Here is a 6,039-nt window from a genome sequence, read left to right on the forward strand (position 1 = left end):
TGTGATCAGTGTGATAAAACATTTGTTGTGGCATCGACATTAAGAGACCACCTTAAAATTCATACTGGTTTGAAGCCTCACGTTTGTTCTTTTTGTGAAAAGAGTTTTACACGTCTGTACACTTTAAAAGTCCACCAGAGCATTCATACTGGTGTGAGACCTTATGTGTGCTTTAACTGTGGGAAAAGCTTTGCTACAACCAGTGACTTAAAAAAACACCAGAGGATTCACACTGGAGAGAAACCTTACAAGTGCTCACACTGTGGAAGGAGTTTCACTGATTCATCAACCTTAAGAAAACATGAGAGAGTTCATGCTGGAGAAAAGCCGTACCAGTCCTCTTCATGTGGGATAAGTTTTGTCTCATCTAGTCTACAGGCTCATATGAAAAACCATTGCCCGAAGTCGTCCAAGTGAGCAAAGTTCACATTTAGATGCATGACTTACAAGTAATTTGACATTCAGATTAAGAAGAAGATGGAATTTGTTTGAATATAGTAATTTAATCTAATAGGGTGATTTGCTAAAATTAGTAGTGAAGTTTGAGTCTGGTGGCAGTTTGGTCAAGCATTGTCCTTCTCTTTTCACAACCACAGTAACATGATTTACATGATTCAGCTTTACTGGACATCAAACATTTGTTTTACATTAAACAATTTCTAAAGTTTTTCAGTTGTACTGTGGTGAGATGGCTTTATTCTCATTATTAAAGTCATTATTGCAAAATGTTTGTGTTCTTCACCTCTGTCATTAAATCTTTCATCAGCATCCACCTCAGACCTTAAGTAACATGATTTACATGATTCAGCTTTACTGGACATCAAATATATATATATATATATATATATATATATATATATATATTTTTTTTTTTTTTACATTAAAAATGTTTTAAAGTTTTTCAGTTGTACTGTGGTGAGATTGTTTTTTTTTTGTTGTTGTTTTTTTGCTAAATGTCTACTCCGGATTCATCTTTAAGTCATTATTGCAAAATGTTTGTGTTCTTCACCTCTGTCATTAAATCTTTCATCAGCATCCACCTCAGACCTTATTTCAAAAACCCATCACATTTAGGAAAAAATGCATGTGTATTTAGAAAAAATATGTTGCACCTGCAGCACTCTGTTCTTATTCATTGTTCAAATGTAATTAAACAAATCCACACAACTACAAAGTGACGACAGATGTCTACCATTAGATGCAATGCACACCTCACAGGTTTTTTATTTTATAAAAACTATATACAAGTTATATACAAATATAAAAATAAAAGAAGTAAAGCAGCGTACAGTTGCAGCGATATTACAGTGAACAGTCAAAAATGTTTTCTGAGACTTTCAGATCAAACACCATGACAGAAAAGCAAAAGGACAGCGATGCTTTAAAACACTGCAGAGATTAACACTCACGTCAGAATACATTTTGAGTAAATGACAACTATACAGTGTTTTACATGTATTTACTGTAAAATATGCTGCTGTCATTCACTTAAAACAAACACACAAGACTTTATAAATGTTAAAGGGATAGTTCACCTCCCCTGCCATCATTTACTCATCTTCAAGTTGTTCCAAACCTGTATTGAACACAAAAAAAGATATTCTGAAGAATGTTGATAGCCAAACAGTTGCATATATTATTTTTTTTAGACTGTTTGGTTACCAACATTCCTCAAAATATCTCCTTTTGTGTTCACGAGAAGAAGAAAAAACTCATACAGGAACAACATGAGGGTGAGTAAATGATGACAGAACTTTCATTTTTGGGTAAACTTTTTTCTTTAAGCATCCTCTTGTGCTACACGAGTGTGTCCAGCAGATACTGTGACTTTACTGACTGATGGATGACAGAAGAAGATGAAGATGAAGGAGCTGAAGAGCTCAAAACAAGCTGGATGCACTGAAGTGACCTAAAGAGAAAAAGAGAGCAATTATAATCACCAAAACTAGATTTGTCAAAACAAACTTTGCGTTTCTTTGCGGAGAAGAAAAAAATATATATGTATATATAAATAAATAAACACAAGGAGCAAGGATGAAAAAAAAGATGTAGTCGATGTAGACATTGTAAAGAAAAAATATACTACAGTAATAAATAATTTGACAAAGAGAAGCATAACTTTTCAGATTTTCTATTATGTTACGGAAAAAATAACTTGCTTTTCTGACAGTGACAAAAGTTGTTTTTTAACTGCGACTTCACTCTGACGAAATGTCTTTAAAAAACAATGCTCTGCAGAAAAAAAGCAGGCTACACATTAAAGTGAAACACTTCTTTTTTTTTTTTTATCAATACGAAAAATTCCTTCATATTAAAACAATGCATTGTGCTCTGTTGTTTTAGGTTAAATGATATTCAAAATGATTAGGCTACCATGAAATTGGGTGAACATGGGAAACAGACAATAAATGCATAAACCACATCAGAAGTGATACCCAGCTCAAAGAAATATGTTCTAAGAGCGTTATGCAAACGTTATCGATATACATCCAGTGTCTAGAATATTTTAAATAGCCTATCCTTTTTCTATTATGCGAACATTCCATTTTTTCATATTGAAAACATTAGGCTATACGAATGTTAATTTGGAATATTCGGTGAACCTTCTGAAAAATACTTTTTTCAGTGTATACATTACTTCAGTTTCCACTACTTAATTTATTTTGTTATTTTTAATGTAATTTATTCTATCTTTAACTATGCATAATTATTTGGCTAGTTGCATTTGATTATTTGCGTTCAGCATTATTTTCCCCTGCTGTTCACATCAGATCAGACCAGTGACCCAAGCATTGAGAATTGCAGGGGGTTTTTAACTGTAGAATGTGCATGGAAGTTTACTTCATAATTTTCCGACAGTGTACAATCAAAACATTCGTGGAATGCACAATGATTGACAAATCATGACGTAAATGTGGTTATCTGGATCATGTGCTTCAGGGAGGGTGCGGTTCAAATGCTGTAGGCCTACTGTTCAAGATTAGATTTATTAATATTGTGAAAACAACCAAGTCAAAACTCTGATCTGGGAATGATAAAGTGAGCAAACATGAATGAAATGCTTGAGCTTCCTTGGCACCTTCTGCAGTTAAACAAAAGTGCTTTTATCAAGACTTAGAAATTCAATTTGTAGTTTATTGCAGATTTTCATGTATGATTGTCAGTCGCATTAAATTGTTTTTGTGAGTGTTTTAGATGGCAATTCAGTGTCACAAAACACCAGGAGCATCTTCTTAAACGCATGTACAGTGGGGCAAAAAAGTATTTAGTCAGCCACCAATTGTGCAAGTTCTACTGACAACAAATAAACAAAGATTCAGGCTACTGTTTGAGTGAATCACATCAACCTTCCTGATCATATTCAACCCCAAAATCAAAACTGCCATTACATTAAATTTTCTTCATGCTTTGAAAGATGGACTCACCCGCTGGAGATTGAAGAAAGAGATGAGTTCAAATTAGGAGAAATTTAGCATTACATCACTTGCTCAGCAATGGATGCTCTGCAGTGAATGGGTGCCGTCAGAATGAGAGTCCAAACAGCTGATAAAAACATCAGAATAATCCACAACACTCCAGTCCATCAGTTAACATCTTCAGAAGTGTTACCATCTCCTGCTGTCCAGCCACATATTTGTTTAGAGCTGCAGTGGACTGTTTTGGCTCGTAAACGGTGCTTGCTCTGTGCAGATTTCTCTCCTGGTTCAAGCAAAATGACTTTTTCTCTGGAGGAAGTGTTATTATCATTTTGGCCTGAAGCAAAAGTGTGAAGTTAAAATCCCTTAATGATGGAATTGTTTCTTCCAAACACACAGCTTTTGTCTTCTGAAGATGTTAATTGATGGACTGGAGTGCTGTGGATAACTTGTGGATTATTGTGAAGTTTTTATCAGTTGTTTGGACTCTCATTCTGACGGCACCCATTCACATCCATTGGTGAGCAAGTGATGAATGCTACATTTCTCCAAATCTGATGAAGAAACAAACTCATCTTGGATGACCTGAGGGTGAGTACATTTTCAGCTAATTTAAATTTTTGGGTAAACTGTACCATTAATTTTCATCTTTTATGAATAAATGTTCCAGTGTTTGGTGAAAAACCTCCACATCATGAGATATTCATATATTTGAGTTCAAATCTGAAACTCATCTCAAGCATTCTTACACTTTGGTCGATATTTGTCAAGGCTGTTCATCCGGTGCACTTTTCGGTGTTCTCTGAATCCACAGGCATTTTCTTTCCCTCTCTTCATTGTTTTTTCCTTCTGCGCAGGTTTGGTTTCGTCTCTCAGTGCCGCTTCCTTTCTCCGCTTTTCTCTTTTTTCAGCTGTATTTTGTTCTCTCAATGGCATCTGTGTTAGTTTTCCTGTCATCCTACTGGCATCAACTTTTGCAGAAAACACCAAAATATGAAAATGCATCACTGTTAAAGAGAAATCATGTAATTCTGACTGAACAAATATTAGTATAACAGAGTAATCATATAAAGAGTGCAGGACAAAAGTTTGGAAATCTCAGATTGTCATTCACCTGGAAAATATACTGGATGTTGAGAAACTAAGAAATTGCATTCAATGATGAATATTTAACATTCTTCGCTATTTATAGGTTAGAATTAATTAAATGTACACAAATGAATGATTACTGATTACGTGAACTTCTAAAAAGTGTAGCATTTGCATTGAAGAATGCAAGATGACCTTTGAAACATTTTCAAATTAAAGCTAAAGATTGATATATTAAGACATTCTCAAATTAATGTACATATTTCTACTTTCTCAGAACTCAAATTCTGCAATAGAAATGTTTAAAATCAGAACTATGCAAAATCCTAATCTAAATGCAATCTAGAAATGCAAAACATTCCATACGACACTCACCTACATCCAGATCTGGAAATATTTATTCCTTTTTTTCAGATTTTTGTTTCATTTAAATCCTTGAAGCAGGCAGCTACTGAAGCATCAAACCTCCAGTAATCACAGCAAAGAACCGCAGAATCGACCAGGAAATGACTGAGTAAACATGTCTATCAGCTTCTGTGACGCATGAAGCGACTGGAGAAACTGCCTGAACTGGGTTAGCCTCTTTTCTTTCTTTTAAAATCGATCTTGTCTTTGTTATTTTCATTACAATAACGGATGATGCAAATCTCTGACGATGAGTTCTCATTACAGTGTTTGGCCATAGCAAGAATAAAGACATTTAATACCATATTAGGTCACACAATGAGACCACTGCTGATTTAGCTTACACAAATATAACTAGAGCACATCAAAACCTGTTTTCAAAGTATTTGCATTCAGTTTGTTCCATTACAGAAAGATTTACTGTTATACTGCACGTGTGTCTAGTCTCTACTGAATAATCCAGATCTCAAGGCCGCTCAGTGGGGAATTCAATGTCAATGTCAACAGATCTTGATGGCTGGAATACAACAACATAACAAACCACAAACCTGCATTTAAATGAGCAAAATCAAAAATAAAACAAACAAACAAAAACTTTCATATGCTAAAACTAACTCAGCAGCATCAGTGAGGTCCATATGCAAAATTTATTTCGAATTTCAAACCCATAATAACAAGTCCTGAGGCACGAGCCAAATGAAGTCTAGGAAACAAAATGTACAAATAATATAATTCAAAGCAGTCATCCATGAACTACAATATGTGACCCAGGACCACAAAACCAGTCATAAGGGTCCATTTAAAAAAATATATTTATTTATACGTCATCTGAAAGCTTTCCATTGATGTATGGTTTGTTAGGATCGGACAATATTTGGCCGAGATACAAATATTTGAAAATCTGGAATATCTAAATATTGAGAAAATCACCTTTAAAGTTGTCCAAATGAAGTTCTTAGCAATGCATATTACTAATAAAACATTAAGTTTTGATATATTTACAGTAGGAAATTTACAAAATATCTTCATGCAACATGATCTTTACTTAATATCCTAAAGTTGACTCCATTGTTAAAAAGGCCCAGCAGAGGTTGTACTTCCTTCGCCAGCTGAGGAAGTTCAACCTGCC

The 6,039-nt window shown here is 34.4% G+C and overlaps 1 long non-coding RNA gene across 1 annotated transcript; it reads right to left on the reverse strand.

Annotated features, from left to right (window-relative positions):
• Positions 1-4,322: 4,322 nt before the first annotated feature.
• On the reverse strand, positions 4,323-5,008 carry LOC107585672 (uncharacterized). Its single transcript, XR_001609276.1, has 2 exons — positions 4,881-5,008; positions 4,323-4,387 (listed from the first exon to the last, which is right to left on the reverse strand). It is a non-coding gene; the product is annotated as an uncharacterized lncRNA (long non-coding RNA).
• Between the last annotated feature and the right edge of the window lie 1,031 nt (positions 5,009-6,039).

The sequence above is a fragment of the Sinocyclocheilus grahami genome, unplaced genomic scaffold (assembly GCF_001515645.1).
Source record: "Sinocyclocheilus grahami isolate Dianchi unplaced genomic scaffold, SAMN03320097.WGS_v1.1 scaffold73.1, whole genome shotgun sequence".
NCBI lineage: Eukaryota > Metazoa > Chordata > Actinopteri > Cypriniformes > Cyprinidae > Sinocyclocheilus > Sinocyclocheilus grahami.